Source organism: Sus scrofa, chromosome 14, assembly GCF_054392235.1.
Source record: "Sus scrofa isolate SSC_HxYL_T2T_F1_AM1 chromosome 14, Sscrofa_HxYL_maternal_Yorkshire_Landrace_v2.0, whole genome shotgun sequence".
Classification (NCBI taxonomy): domain Eukaryota; kingdom Metazoa; phylum Chordata; class Mammalia; order Artiodactyla; family Suidae; genus Sus; species Sus scrofa.
The window spans coordinates 48,501,574-48,518,224 of NC_139396.1; the positions used below are offsets into that span (position 1 = coordinate 48,501,574).

General features: G+C 41.9%; 1 protein-coding gene and 1 long non-coding RNA gene across 3 annotated transcripts in view; one reads left to right on the forward strand and one right to left on the reverse strand.

Annotated features, from left to right (window-relative positions):
* Positions 1-16,651, forward strand: part of DHX37 (DEAH-box helicase 37) — a 978,033-nt gene that overhangs the window by 13,784 nt on the left and 947,598 nt on the right. The gene's annotated exons all lie outside the window — the stretch shown is intronic.
* LOC106505915 (uncharacterized) overlaps positions 1-16,651 on the reverse strand; it is a 189,642-nt gene that overhangs the window by 11,599 nt on the left and 161,392 nt on the right. The window contains exon 7 of one of the 2 annotated variants that reach the window (XR_014827363.1): positions 8,651-9,774. The exons of the other annotated variant lie outside the window; for it this stretch is intronic. This is a non-coding gene — a long non-coding RNA (uncharacterized LOC106505915). Of the gene's footprint in view, positions 1-8,650; positions 9,775-16,651 lie in introns of those variants that run through there. 2 annotated transcript variants of the gene reach the window in all.

Below are 16,651 nucleotides of genomic sequence, written 5' to 3' on the forward strand. Positions count from 1 at the left end.
CCATGTGAGAAGAGTCACCTACTGAACAGGGGGGAAAAATGAGGGAAGAATCTGGACTCCTGATGCCAACATGAACCACCATGACACCTATAAACTGTCCATGTCCAGCCTTCTTATTTCCTGAAAACCTAACTTCTTTACATATTTATACATGCAATAGGGATTTATATTACCCAGAGCTAAAAACAAAATCTTAGTCTATTGTCCCCTCATTAAAAGCCATTGACTTAATTCTCTATGCTCTCCAAATAAAGAATCTCCCCAAAGCGTGACTTTTCTTATTTTCCTTCTTAGTGGCTACTAGAAAAGTCTGTTTTTCTATCTACTAACACAGGTGCAGGGGGTATAATGGAAAGAGAAAGAATTTTAGAGTCTGATAAGTGTAGGCCAAAGTTTCTTATCTGTGGCTCCCTTGCAGTATCTGCCAAGCTTGTGTTCATTGCTTTATTTCTCTGTTGCTCTGTGTCTGTGAAGTCCTATGTAGTGTGGTGATAAAGGATAGTTAAAATATTCCATGAGTTCCCAGGTGGCCTAGTGGTTAAGGATCCTGCATTGTCACTGCTGCTCAGTTCCATGCTATGGAGCAGGTTTGAAACCAGACCTGGGGAACTTGCACATGCTGTGTGTGCAGCCAAAAAAGAAAAATACATAGGAATTCTCTTGTGGCCCAGAAGGTTAAGGATCTGGCATTTTCACTGCAGTGACTTGGGTCACTGCTGTAGTGTGAATTCAATCCCTGGCTTAGGAACAAGGAACTTCCACATGCCAAGGGCATAGCCAGTAAATAAATAAATAAATACATTATATATAGATAGATAGATAGATAGATAGATAGATAGATAGATAGATAGATTCCAGCCCACTAAGCATTCAAGGTTACCCTTCTAATCTTCAAGCATTCAAGAAGGAGAAGCTTTTTTTTTCATGTGATTTAGCTCAGAAGATATGAGCTTAAATGTTGGGCGGACACATTCCAGGAACCTTGTGGTCACTGCCCAGGGTCATGGCTTTTTGTTCTCTTCCTTCTAAGAGCATCCTAGTGGACATTAGGGATCATTAGGTGGGAGCTAGTAACACATCATGACTGCGTGTCAACTACTGGCTTGTGGCAACTACCTCACAGATGGTTGATGATTAAGAAATGAAGAACACACCCACGTAAACTTGGCTTATCTAAGCTCCCGCCAAATGAGAGTTTTGGAAAACAGCATTAAATTGTCATGGGCCGACTGTTTCCACAGTTTTGTAAAATAATGGTTTCTACATTAGCCTGAGCTCATAAAAATAGTCTCCTGATGAAAAATGTATGTGATTAATAAAAGATGAGCATTTTTAATTCAGTTCTTGCTCTTCCCCCATCCTAATTACAATTATTTTTTGTATTCAGGCAAAGATTTTTATTTTCAGAAATGTAATCATGGTTTAGTCAATTCAACAATGTTGAACAGCCATGCTGATCTTTTTTTTTTTTTTTTCCAGTTTTGGTTTGCAAAGCATTTCATTAAAATGCCTTTTGCTCCAGGTTTCACCTAATGAATTGAATCTGTGAAAACAGAATAAATATGCCGCTTCCTCATCACCTATTTTAAAAAGTATCTTTGCATATCAATATTTTCTGGAAAATAGAAGTGTTTCCTCATTGATGGCGAAGGAGGTGAAGATAATGGTGAACTCAGGAAATATCCCAGTTGGCCATGGTGTCTATTATTTTTCCGTGTGTGGGTGTGTGAGTGCATATGTAGGAGGAAATGTCCCAATAAAAATGTAGAAAGGAGAGACCCCGGCCATGATGACTAAGCAAAGTCCATCCACCTCCCCAACCACCCCTCCCCCACGAATCTGCTTCTGTCAATTTGTTTCCACATCGACTACCTTGCCTGACGTCACTCCGATCCAATGAGCCAAGCATGGACCCAGCAAGACGTAGCCCACAAAAGCCTTGTGAAACCCCTCTTAGGGGCTCAGACTCTGGAGAGCGATCTCCTCTGAGCCCGCCGGCGTCATAAACCTGAGTTCTCCACCTCTCCGAGGGCTCGCTTGGTTTCTCACCGGGTAAAAGAGCTGATCCACTGCAGCCACAGAGCTGCTGCAGCTGGTACACTACAGCCACAGGACTGTCGCCAGAGCTGATACGCTGCAGCGCAGGGCTGCTGGGCAGCTGCCGTAACACATATACATATATATATATATATATATATATATGTATGTATATATAAAATATGTGTGTATACTCATATATTCCACATATATATTCTATATATATTCCAAACAAGTCAGTTTACTAACATTTTGTTCAGGATTTTCAAGTCTATATTGATGGGGCTATTGGTTTATAGTTTTCTTTCCTGGTGAGGTATTTGCAGGATTGTGTGTCAGGCAATTCTGGGCCTCAAGAATAAACAGAGAATTGTTCCCTCCTCTTCAAATGTTTTGGAGGACTTTATGAAGAATTTGTATTCATTCTTCTGTTTTTTGGGGGGTTTTTTTGGTGTTTTGTCTTTTTAGGGCCACACCCACAACATATGGAAGTTCCCAGGCTAGGGGTCCAATTGGAGCTGTAGCCACCGGCCTACACCACAGCCATAGCAATGGGGGATCTGGGTCACGTCTGCGACCTACACCACAGCTCACGGCAACACCAGATCCTTAACCCACTGAGTGAGACCAGGGATCGAACCCTCAACCTCATGGTTCCTGGTTGGATTCATTTCTGCTGCACCACGAGGGGAATTCCCCATGTTCATTCTTCTGAAATATTTGTAATTCACTTGTGTAGCTCTGTGTCTGGGCTTTACTTTATGAGAAGGTTTTAAATGTATATATCAATCTATTTAATCTATGCTTTTCCTTGATCTCTTTTCAAGTTTTCTGTGTCCTAGTGACTGAGCATCCTCTCTGGGCTCAGCCTTTGTCTTTTCCCAGCACAGAGTACAAAGAAGAGCATTTAAACGTTTCCTTTGCCTCTGATAGTGGATGTTCTTACGACACCACCGAGCCGCTGAACCAACCAGCCACGGAACCCTTTGCCTATTGTGCACTGGACTTACTATTATGTGACGAGAGCAATTTTCTGGTTGCTTAAGGTTGCTTGAATTCAAGTGTCTGTTTTTCCCTTTTTTGCGGCGGCGGCGGCAGCGGCGGGGGTGGGGGGGGGTTTGCACTCCTAACATGTAGAAGTTCCTGGATCAGGGATCAAATCCATGCCACAGCAGTGACAACACTGGTCCCTTTATTTCTTTTTACAGCTGCACCTGCAGCATATGGAAGTTCCTGGGCTAGGGGTTGAATCAGAGCTGCACCGGCCAGCCTAGACCACAGCCACACCAATCCTAGCTGCAAATTGTGGCAACATCAGATCCTTAACCCACTGAGCGAGGCCAGGGATCAAACCCACATCCTCACAGAGATGAGGTGGGGTCCTTAACCCACTGAGCCACAATGGGAACTCCTCAGATGGTGTTTTACTCACAGCTTTCCGAGGGCAGAGGATCTCAGAGCAGATCCTATAGGCATCTGCCCCTCTCACATTCTGGCAGAATGGTAAGAGGTTCTTTCAAGCTCAGATTAGGTGTAGTCAAGCTTTTCCTTAAATGTGGCCTCTGTGGATAAGTTCACAGATATTTGCCATGAGGGGCTCTCCCCCTCTGATAGGCCTGTTGGAGAATATAGTCAAAATATTCGTGAATGTCAAACTAAACTCTGAGAGTGAAAAGAGTCAGAATTGTTCTTTCATTTTTTTCCCCCTGCTCTAATAGAAAATTTAGGGAATCAAAATTAATAGTTGCCCATCACTTCTGTTAATGAACATTTTTCCACCAAACTATCTTACAGTTGAAAAAAAAAATATGAATATCTGGGCAGGCATATACAGATTTTCCTACAATGTTTAACCATCTTTAGAATTTCATTCTCTAAATATATCTGGTATTCATGATGTCAAGGTTTTGTTTTTTTTTTTTTTCTCTTAAGAGATGAATCAGTGTTTTGCAAAATTTGTCAAGGGTCATATATGGATTTTTTTTCTCTTTAATAGATACATTCATAGAAGCAGAGAATAGAGAGCATTGATTTGCAATTTAGAACCTTTTGTGAAAAAACTGTCAATTATTGAACCTACCTTATTACCTGGACTAATCTTTAATTTTTTTTTTTTGTCTTTTTAGGGTGGCACCTGCAGCATATGGAGGTTCCCAGGCTAGGGGTCTAATCGGAGCTGTAGCCTCTGGCCTACACCACAGCCACGGCAACTTGGGATCCGAGGCTTGTCTGTGACCTACACCACAGCTCACAGCAATGCCAGATCCTTAACCCACCGAGTGAGGCCAGGGATCGAACCCACGTCCTCATGGATACTAGTCGGGTTCACTACCACTGAGCTATGACAGGAACTCTCCAGACTAATCTTTAAAATTCAGTCTCAACATCGTCCACACAGTAAATTTGGAGCTTTTGATTTCAAGTCCCTGGACAAGTGGTCACACACTCACTTCTCAGCCCCCTGCTGAGAAGGTGCTGAGAATGGAAATTACTTGCAGAGAGGAGCGCTCCCCATTTTTCTCTGGGAAGGTTTTTGCGTCCTGGGAATCACCCAGCAAAGCTGGTACTTGGGCCAGTGATGAGCACGGACAAGAACATGTTTTCAACATCATTTTCACCTCATTGAAAGAGTTACCGCCTCGATTCTCACACGGTCATGGCTCCCTCACATGAAAGCCTCTTAAACCTTTAGACTGTCTTGTTTAAATCAGGGCTTCCTGACACGAACGCCTGACCCTGGGCCAGATGGTTCTTTGTTAGGGGCTGTCCTAACAAAGACATTGCAGGATGTTGTCAGCATCCCCGGGCTTTACCTCCTACTACAAACTCCACAAGGTCACAACCAAAAATGTCTTTGAGTTGCTGTATTTTTCCAAGGGGACCAACTTGACAGCTTCCAGATGAAAACCACTGGTTTAGATGTTTGATATGTGAATATAACCGAGTAGGATCCCTGTGGCGCTCCTGGGCACAAAAGCCTTTCTGTGTCCCCCATTTCTTGTTCTTAGGAAGTGGGCCTCCTTCAGCCTCCATGACCTTCCCTGAGTTCAAGGGGCAGGTTCAGACAGTTGCTGATCAGGGAAGGAAGGGGATCCGGAGACCAGGGAGGAGCAGTCAAGCAATAACAGTACTTTCTTGGGGCAGGATCCTGGTTCCCTCTCAAAGGAGACACATAATGACATAGGCACCTTATACACCTAAGAGAAAAGTGATACTCCTTACGCTTCTTTTAGATATGAATATTATCAAGCCCTTCCTTGTGCTTCCCCCTCGTTGGATTGCCCCCGAACACAATCACCTGACTATTCCAGGCAATAACCCAGAAGACCACCACCAGGATCATGCCAAAATCTCCTGACTCCAGCTTTGATGACTAAGAGTCCCCCCCAAAGAAAGAAGAATGCAGGTTTGCCCCAATCCTGATTTCTATCTGAAACCCTGTTTTTCTCCTTTTAAACTATAAAATTCCCTGTAATTCTTCCCCAGAGGAAGACACAGTTCTTAGGACATCAGCCTGCTGTGGTCTCTCTTGCTTGGCAAAGCAATAAAAGCTATCTTTTTCTCCTTCACTCAAAACTCTATCTCCACATGTCTATTCCGTGCTGGTGGAAAGAAGCCAACTTCTGGCAACATAATATCACTGATTTTTTTTTTTCCCATTAAGTAACAACAGATAAAGATGTGGGGTTTGAATTGTCATAAAATTTAGACAGACAATGCTTGGTACCAATGCTTACCTTTATTTGTAGGCAGCAAGTCCCCTTGGCTTAGCAATTGGAATAGCAAGGGGAAAATGTCAGAGGTTTTTTTTCCTGCAAATAAATAGTATGTGTCACCAAATTTTGCAAGAAAAAGGGAAAACAAAAGTTATCAGTATTATTTACTGGAAATGGAGAGCTTGCAGGTGAAGTTAAATGTGGAGATGCAGTAACGGTGAACAGTTTATGCATGCTTTCAGTTGAAAACTAAGAGAGACTTATGAGTCACAGACTTAGGACATAGATGGTGTGAGAGCTGGAGTTACATATATTAATAACAAAGAACAGGAGAGGCTTAAGCAAGACAGATTTTTTTTTCCTTCCTCTTACCTAACAGAAAATTCTTCAGTGGGGAGTACAAAGCTATCTTAGAGGAACCTCACTGTCATTATTTTTTAGGCTCATTCTATCTTTCTGCTTTGCCATCTTTATTAGCTGGTTTCGTCCTCAGTGAGTCGTCTCATTGTGGCAACAGGCTTCTGCTGCACCGGCTATTGCATCAACATCCCAAAGAACAGGAAAACCATTAAAGGCTAAGTGCCAAACTGAGTCAGCATTCTTTTAAGGAGCTTTCCCAGAAGCCCTACTGAATAGCTTCCATTTAATTCTCACTGTCCAACACTAGTCACCTAGTTGTTTCCCTCTGTAAGCAAGATTGTGAAAAGCCGTCTTCATTTTTACCTCCGCTTGTGGCTACTTCACAGCACTGCCACTCTGACACACAGGATGAATGGATATTGCTCAGGCCACATTGGAGTGTTGCCCTCAGGAAGATGGAATAAGGCTGAAATAAGGAATATTAAATTTTAATGTTTTGCCAGTATGTTAATTATGCACTCCTTAGGGATTTGGGGCATTTTTTGAGCACTACATCCTCCTTTTCTTAGTATTTGCTTCTGAATGTACTCATCTGTTTACTGATTGCATTTGTTTGCAAAAGAACCTTTATATTACACTCCAAGGGGAAAACCACTTTATCCCCAGGGCAGAGGCATAGCCCTCTACAAACAGTTCCATACCTGACCAGCTCCTCTTCCAACTGTATCAGGCATGGTTTTTCTGACCTGGGTATAATTGACACTTGGGACCAGACCATCTTTGTTGTGTTGGCCTGTCCTAAATGGGACAATCAGCAGCATCCTCAGCCTCTATCCATGAGATGCTAAAAACCAGTAGCACAACTAAAAACATCTCCCAGGTAGGAGGGCAGCCATTGTTTCCCTGACGGAAACTTTGGTGTCACCTCTTATTCCTATAATAAATTCTTTACTCTATCATACACATTTTTTTTTTTTTTGTCTTTTTAGGGCGGCACCTGCGGCATATGGAAGTTCCCAGGCTAGGGGTCAGATCAGAGCTCATTTGCCAGCTTATGCCACAGCCACAGCAATGCCAGATCTGAGCCACACCTGTTACCTACACCACAGCTCACAGCAATGCCGGGGCCAAGGAATGGAACCCGAGTCCTCATGGATACTAGTCAGGTTCATTACCACTGAGCCACAATGGGAACTCCCTATCATATGCATTTTAGTCATGTTTCTCTGATGGAATTCTGATTGACACAGAATGGTAAAATACAATGAAATTATTCAATAATATCAAATGCTTGAAAGACTGTCACATAAAAAAAGATTCTGAGCCTGAGGTTGGGTCTGTCTTGGCTAAATCAGGAGATTAAAAAGTGTAAAACCCTGGCAGTACCAAATAGACTCTCCTCCTGATGGAATCCAAACTGAGAGAAAATCAAAATGGAAATGATTTCTCTCTAAGTGATTTAATGTTATTTTATGTTGCACCTGGTGCCACCTGACAGCAGCTGGTATGGTGACTGAGCCCCACTCCCCCATGCTGGGAAACACAGACCGGATCCAACAAAAGTAAAGGATGCTCAGGGAGGGAAGACTTATGCATGATTTGGGCAAAGGAGGAAAATATTTCTGTATTTTCTAAATTTTGCACATCTCTAAATTCACAAACATCCCAATATGGATCATCATCTTCTAAGAATGCCAATCAGGTGTGCACGATTCTTGGGCACAAGCTAAGAGTCTCCAGGCAAGGGCTACAGGATGGCACGTGTGTTGGGAAACCAGTTACATCACCAGTCTTCTGCAAGGTGATTTACATTTGATGTTGCTGCATCGAATGGTTTTTGGTATCTGCCCTTGTGGAATGTAAAAGCTCATGTTGGAGTTTCTGTCGCGGCGCAGTGGTTAATGAATCCGACTAGGAACCATGAGGTTGCGGGTTCGGTCCCTGCCCTTGCTCAGTGGGTTAACGATCCGGCGTTGCCGTGAGCTGTGGTGTAGGTTGCAGACGCGGCTCGGATCCCGAGTTGCTGTGGCTCTGGCTTAGGCCGGTGGCTGCAGCTCCGATTCGACCCCTAGCCTGGGAACCTCCATATGCCACAGGAGCGGCCCAAGAAATAGCTAAAAAGACAAAAAAAAAAAAAACCCAAAAAAAACAAAACCAAAAAAACCTAATGTTGACTTGTTTAAAAAGTAAAATGAAACAAGATGACAGTGACAGGCAACAACACAACACAGATCCTTACCCCACTTCAAAGATAAAGTATATTTACTTTGGATAACAAAAAAAATTGTGCTGGAGTTCCCATTGTGGCTCAGTGGTTAAAGAATCTGACTAGCATCCATGAGGACAGGTTCGATCCCTGGCCTTGTTCAGTGGCTTAAGGGTCCGGCATTGCCACGAGCTGTGGTGTAGGTCGAAGATGCGGCTCAGATCCAGGGTAGGCTGGTGGCTGCAGCTCCGATGGGAACCCCAGCCTGGGAACTTCTACGTGCCGTGGGTGCTGCCCTAAAAAGACCAAAAAAAAAAAAAAATGTGCTAACATTTTGTTCTCTGTTTTGTGAGTATTTATTGACGGGATTCATCCCCTAAAAAAATCTTTACCTTCAATCTTTCACTGAGATATGGAATCATTTATTTTTCTTCCTTGGATATTCAATTGGAACTGGTAGAGAACAGTATATTCTTGAGTTAAAAACAAACAAACAAAAAAACCCATTAAATTACCTTATGTCTGTCCACAGAAAAGAAAATCAGTAGATACTTCTGATTTTTATTTTCTTTTCATGAAGTTGCTAAAACATGTGTCCCTGATTCTATTTAGGATTACAATAGAACAGGTGAAAGGTTAACTAGGGACAAGCTGGGACCAGTAGCCAGGGCAAGGGCAGCATTAGACTTCGGACCTCATTTGCATATAGACCCAATTTGCACATGGACCCCATCTGTATATGGATCCTGTTTGCATGTGGACCTCATTTGCACTTGCAAGTCTTATTTGGTTAATGGTTAATAGGGACCATGCCCACACATAGGCAAGGAAGCTTGACCTGCATCTAACAGGAGAAACTTGTATAGTTACTTAAATTTACTTTCCCCCATCATTGGTATTCCTGTTAAATTTGAAATTCAAAGCTGAGGTTTAAATTCCTCACCGAGCTGAGACATTAGTGGGGGTGGAAAGACATCCATCCGTCTTCCACTGATAATGCCCTTAATATGCTGGGAGGCTTTGTGCTCTGTGCTTCATGATCAATTACACAAGTTCATTTTTCCATGCCTCTGGGCTCAGACGTGAAGCCCATGTCTTAAGTAGCAGGAGCCAATCCCTATGGCCTTGAGTCAGGAGGATAGCTAGAAACACTCCAAACCTCCAGCCCCTGGGCCCACCGGCTGTGCTCATAGCATACTGCCCGCTCATCTGAGACAATTCCATGCAGCTCAAATCCCAAACCAGACACGGAATCTGGAGGCTTGAAACTGATCTCTGCAGGCAGTAATTTCTCTAAGGGCCTGTTTCTCATCGGCTTTGCCCCTTCAGTGTTAGCCTGTGCAGTGTTAAAAACAGAAATAAGTGGAAGGTCTGCATTTGAAATGGGGAGCTATCACCTTTAACTCCACGTCTCTTGGAGAAATGATTTTACCTGGTAACTCTGGGACGATGCACCTGCAAAGCAACAGACATGCGGAGTAAAGAGAGTGTCTGCACTGGGGTGACTGTGGAAGCTGTGTGCCCTTGGTTCTTCCTGCCTGGGTCCCAGGCTCTGTGACCACTGCCGTACTGCCCCCAGAGCTTGGACATGCTGATTGGAAGGTCATTCATCCCAGTTTAAACTTGATTTAGGACTTCCCATTGTGGTTCAGTGGGTTAAGAACCTGACTAGTTTCCATGAGGATGTGGTTTGATCCCTGGCCTCACTCATGGGGTTTAAGGATCCAGCATGGCTGTGAGCTGTGGCATAGGTTGCAGATGTGGCTCGGATCCTGTGTTGCTGCGGCTGTGGTGCAGCTCCAATTCCACCCCTAGCCCAGTAGCTTCCATACGCCATAGGTGTGGCCCTAAAAAGGAAAAATAATAATAATATAAATAAAATAAAAATAAACTTGATTTAACACAGCCAGTTCAAGAACTCCTCTGCCCACCAGCCCACATTGCCGCCCTGTCCAGCAATCCTTCTGCCACTTCCCAGCCTTCTCTTTGATGCCATATTCAAATGTACTCTGATCTCCGTCAGAGCTATGGAATTCATGCAAAATCTCCAAAACTGAGATGTCTGTTTTCCATGTATACCCATGACTCCATTTTCAGTGTGAGTTCTGACTTTGAACATGTGGTTAAAAAACAAAAACAAAAAAAGCCTCCCATAACTTCTCTCTTTCCATTGTGTTTCTGTGGAACTTGAGTATTCTTGACACTTTGAGTGGCAATATCTGTGCTTGTGTGTGTACATAGATATGTACACGTATGTGAATATACACACATGTGCATATACACCCATGCATACGGACGCACACATGCAGGAGAAGCCTGGAGAGGCAGGAAGGCAGAGCAAGAGGGTTTAAGTGTGTTCGCATTGGCTGTTCTTTCCTTATTTAGCCATGAATGACACTGGCTGCAGGCACATCAAGGAACAGTCACTCTCAGCATCCTCTTGATCTCATTTATCTCCCTCAACAGACCTTGAGGCACCATGGAGGCCTCATCTATTACTTGATTTTTCAAAAGAATTACTATGGTAACACGGTCAAACGGAAAAGAAACTGCAGTCTTTTCATAAATGTTACTATAAACCCGCAGTTTCGAGATTAAAAAAAAAAAAGTATAAATCTGCCCAAAGTGAAACACTATGGCTGATTGCTCCATTTAAAAAAACATTAAAACCAATGTGTTTTTTTTTTAAAGTGTTTCAAAGGGGAACGGTAAGCATAACAGTTGCCAAGCAGTAGCTATTATCCTACTTTCCCCGATTTTAGGAACAATAGAAATAAAGCAGAATAAGTGATTAAAATGTGCTGAATGCTTATTTTGTGCCAAACTATTCACATAATTTGTGTACCCCTAGATAATGCGTACAGATACAGGTATACACACAAACATGGAATTATTTCATTAAGTAATGAAAATAACGCTGAGAGATAGATGCTTTATCCCTTTTTAAAAAAATTGTTTTATTTATTTATTTTGGCTGCCTCTCGTCATATGGCCAAGGATCTGATCTGAGCCAGAGTTGTGACCTACACTACAGCTGCAGCAATGCTGGATCCTTTAACCCACTGGGCTGGGCTGGCAGATCAAACCCAAGCCGTGGTATAGCAGAGACACCCTGAATCCCGTTGCACCACAGCAGGAACTCCTTTATCCCTATTTCAAAAATAAGAAGACTGAACCAATCAAGGGTAGTAAATGTTGTCATGTATTACAAAATTCTGATACTGATTCAAATGATCTGAACTTGGCCCATCTAATTGTCCCATGGGCACCCTCGCTTGGAAAGTTCCTACCACATCAGCACTGCTTTTATGCAGCATGATGTGAACATTTTAAGAACTAATGAACTGTGGTATAAAACCCCAGTAAGAGAGCAGATTAAATTTACACAGGAAGTGAAAGTATACATTATGTATCCTACCTTTGACCATGGTAAGTGAAATATACATGTGTGCATCTCAGTCAAAAGACTACACATTCTGGAGTTCTCACTGTGGTGCAGTATGGTGATGATTTGACTTGTCTCTGTGGAGGTGCCAGTTTGATCTTTGGCTGGAGCAGTGGGTTAACTTTTGCTACAAGATAATCACTAAAGGGATGTTGCCCATAGCTTAAACTATATGCAATGGCCCATCTCTAAGGACCTTGCCTCCCAGGCCAGAGTGTTAAGCTAAAATACCTTTGTCAGCTCACAGGAAACATCATGACCAGGACCACCTGTGAAGGGTTGTAGGAAGGAAGACATTAACACATCCCACATCCCAAGTCTGGCCAGAATCAGGAAACATTTGTGATAACTTATCACCTTTTTACCTTATCTCCTCACCTCCTCCTCTTTGCTTTATAAAAGAAAATAGCATCCAATCCCAGGCATGAGGGTTCTTTGGGACACTGGTCCATCATCTTCTTGGTCTGCTGACTTTCCACATAAAGTCTCTATTTCTCGCCCCCACACCTGCTCTTTTGATTGACTGGCCTGTCATGCAGTGAGCAACATAAGCTTGGACTCAGTAACACAATGGTCATTACAACTGGCACTTACATCTTGCCTACTTCACGCCAGACTGTCACAAATACTTGGGAACTATGGACACTACAATCCATTTTACAGATGAGGAAACTAAGGCACATAGACAGTAATTTGCCCAAATTCATGTAGTAAGTAAGTCGCATATCTACAATTTGACCTGGGACAACTGGCTCTAGGAAACTGCAGTTTTCTACTTCTAAAATCTGAAATGGGGACATTTCAGACTAGTGATTTTTCCAATCACAATGTCAGTGGTGGAATTTATTACATGATGTACTTTTCATTAATCACCATTCGCAGTGAGAAGTGGTTGTTCAAAGTCATTGGCTGGGTTCTCCAATCACCCAGTTGAGACTTTCATTAGAAGAGCCTTGTCTGCGCACCAACTAATCCGCACTTATTAATGAATAATTAGTGTGCAGCATCTAATTTTCTTTTATCCAGACAATGCAACAGCAGGCAGGAACAAGGATGATTTATATATAATCAAAGGGGGTGACGCAAACCCCTTTACAAATTAATGGAGGCAATAAAAAAATTTCACAGCCATTTTTATACCTAAGCCTACCCATATTTCAAAATAAAGGCAACTGAAAGTTGGTAAGAGGGATGTACAAAAAGCCAGATCATGCCAGCTTGCAAGAGCTGATTTCCAAGCATTTTGTGAGCTTGTTATAAATACAACCATTAGCAAGTAATTTAAAACCAAACAATGTCCCAATCCCTGTAACTCTTCCAAAAGCAGAAGAGATAGTTTAGCACTGTTGCAATGAGCAGTGCCAAAGCTGAAAGGGGTTTCAGTCTAAGGAATCCGAATCACACGAGGACAAAGCACCATTCATCACTGGTCCCATATCAGAGATAGGGACAATGAGCTTAATGGGAAGAACAGACTGAGATTCAAGGCCATTGGTCAAATCATGGTTAAACTGCCAACACATTCTGTCCACTGAGACACAAGAGCCACAAAAATCAACAAAAACACAGCATCGGTTAGCTACATGAATTTTACAATAAGGAATGTAGTATTTTTATTATTAACTGTAAATAGTGTTTTATACATCCTTTATATCAGGGCAACCCATAGCAAACATATATGAATACATGTGCTTGTAGTGAACGATTATAGTCATTTTCTCATGAAAAAAATGGTAAAAGTTGTCAGATTATCACCTGTTCTACTTTACCATGTATGTGTAACAGAGACCATGGAAACTTAGTGACTTGAGGAGTTCCCACTGTGGTGCAGTGGGTTAAGGGTCCCTGATATCTCTGTGGAGGCACAGATTCAATCCCCAGCCTGGTGCAGTGGATTAAGGATCCAGTATTGCCACAGCTATGGCGTAGGTCGCAGCTGTGGCTCAGATTCAATTCCTAGCCCAGGAACTTCCAAATGTTGCAGGTGTGTCCATAAGAAACAAACAACAGACAGAAAACAACTTAGTGACTTGATTTTCAACCAACTGCCGACCTAGAACATTCAAAAATGAAAATTTCAGAAAGTTCCAAAAAGAAAAACTTGAATTTGCCATGCCCCAGAAACTATTTACATAGTATTTATATTGTATTTACAATTATTCAAGTAGCATTTACATTGCATGAGGTATTATAAGTAACCTGGAGATGATTTAAAGTATGCTGGAGGATTGCATAGGTCATATGCAAAAACTGTGCCACTTTATCTTAGAGAACTTGAGCATCTGCCCCTTGTGGTTCTTGGATTTTTATATCCTCAGGGGCTTGGAACCAATGCCCTGCAGATACTATAGTAAGAAATACACTTCATGTCTCACTCACTCACAACGGAAACAAAATTTTACAAATCTGTAATTTCCTTGTTAAATGCAATGAGTTTTAATATTTTCTTCTCTTTTCTGCCCTTTCTATTTCGTTCTGTTCATTCTCATCTATTCTACATCATTTACAATGTGGGTTTCATGGGGAGCTTGGGGTTAATAGATGCAGACTATTGCCTTTGGAATGGATTAGCAATGAGACCCTGCTGTGTAGCACTGGGAACTATGTCTGGTCACTTATGATGGAGCATGATAATGTGAGAAAAAAGAATGTGTACCTGTATGTGTGACTGGGTCACCATGCTGTACAGTAGAAAATTGGCAGAACACTGTAAACCAGCTGTAATGGAAAAAAATAAAAATCATTATATAAAAACAAAAAGAAAAAATAAAATGTGGGTTTCAAAAAAATACATATATACATGCATAAAATGTTGATTTCAACTCATTGATTCAATGTCAGTAATACATTGAGACCCTAAAGAGACCTGCAGGAAAGTGTTCCCTAACAAATACGTGACAAGAAAAAGTAGGGTTTTTATTTTTAAAAAATACAGGCACTAATATCTGTAAATCAAGCCATCATGCTCTCTGCCTTAAGCATATACAGTGATGTATGTCAAATACTTCTTATTAAAACTGGGGAAAAAATGGAGTTGCTATCGTGGTGCAATGGGTTAAGTGTCTGGTATTGTCACTGCTGTGGCGTAGGTTGCAGCTGCAGTTCAGATTTGATCCTGGTCTGGGAACCTCCGTATGCCACGTGTGAGACCAAAAAAAAAAAAAAAAAATGCGTGTAGCATAGCTTAAAGATTTTAAAGGTAATGTGCTATGGATCTACGGAAAGATATGGAAAGACTTCAAATGTATATTGCTAACTGAAAGAAGCCAATCTGAAAAAGTGACATACTGTATGAATCCAACTCTATGTCATTCTGGGAAAAGCCAGAACTATGGAGACAGGTTTTGGGGGGCAGGAAGGAGATAAATATGTGAAGCCCAGCGAATTTGGGGGCAGTGAAACTATTATGTTTAACACTATGATGGTGGATACAGGGCTCTATGCATTTGTCAAAACCATAGAAAGGTACAACATAAAAAAATGAACACTTATGTAAGCTATGGACTATGACATATTGATATGAGTTCATCAATTTCGAGAAATGCACCTCACTAATAGCTGAGGAAACTAGGTAGAGGAAAAGGAATATATGGTATGTTGTACTTTCGGCACAATTCCCTCCCCCCAAATAAAATTTATTTAAAAGTGTAGACTAGAATGAAGATTAAATGTAGCATTTCCTATAGCATTTGTGGAAACATTTTTTGCAGGGCTGGCAAACCCCATCTTTACTGGAGGTGACATTTTAATATGCTCCCCGCTGTCCCAAAGGTGCTGAAAGGCTTTATCTTGACAAGGCTGTCTTTCTAGCCATGCTTTTATGTGACATTTTTATATACTGCAGAGAGATGGAAATTCATTAATGGCTTTAAAACCATCCTCCAGTTTTCTGTGCGTCTGTGCATTTCCTCCTGATCTCCTATCTATGTTTTGATGGTTTGTTTGGGGTAAGTTCCAGAACATGAGAAGAATTCATCTCAGACAGACTCCCATTTCATCCTCTTAGCTCCTCCAAATCATTGCCTCCCTAACCAATTTAATCTGCTAAGGGTTCATTACCTCACTCATTACAATTTAATGGATATGTTAGGAGACAGATGTGTAAATAAAAGTTAGCAGTAAAGTGTTATATCTTTCTAGGAAAGACAAGTGCTCAGGATGGAGCAGGGAATAACAAGAGAAAGGGTGAGATCTATGAAAAGGAGACTGGATGACAGAAAACAGTGTCATGGAGGAGAAGGTGGCACTGAGTCTTTGGCAAAAGCGGCAAAACCCAATTGTGGCTAACATAACAAAAAGTAAGAGAGTAGAGTTTGTTGTCATAACAGAATTCAATAGAAAAAGCAGGGCTTATACAGAACAGACTTGTGGTTGCCAAGGGGGAGGGGGGAGGGAGTGGGATGGACTGGGAATTTGGGGTTAGTAGATGCCAACTATTCCATTTAGAATAAATAAGCAATGAGATCCTGCTGCACAGCACAGGGAACTATATCCAGTTTCTTGGGATAGACCATGATGGAAGATAATACAAGAAAGGGAATGTATATATATGTATGGCTGGGTCACTTTGCTGTACAGCAGAAATCAGCACAACATTGTAAATCAAATATACTTTAATTTAAAAAAATGTAAAAGGAGGAGTTCCTGTCGTGGCTCAATGGTTAACAAATCTGACTGGGAACCATGAGGTTGCAGGTTTGATCACTGGCCTCGCTCATGGGTTAAGGATCTGGCATTGCCATGAGCTGTGGTGTAGATCGCAGATGCAGCTCAGATCTGGTGTTGCTGTAACTGTGGTGTAGGCTGGAGGCTACAGCTCTAATTAGACCCCTAGCCTGGGAACCTCCATATGCCATGGGAGTGGCCCTAGAAAAGGCAAAAAGACAA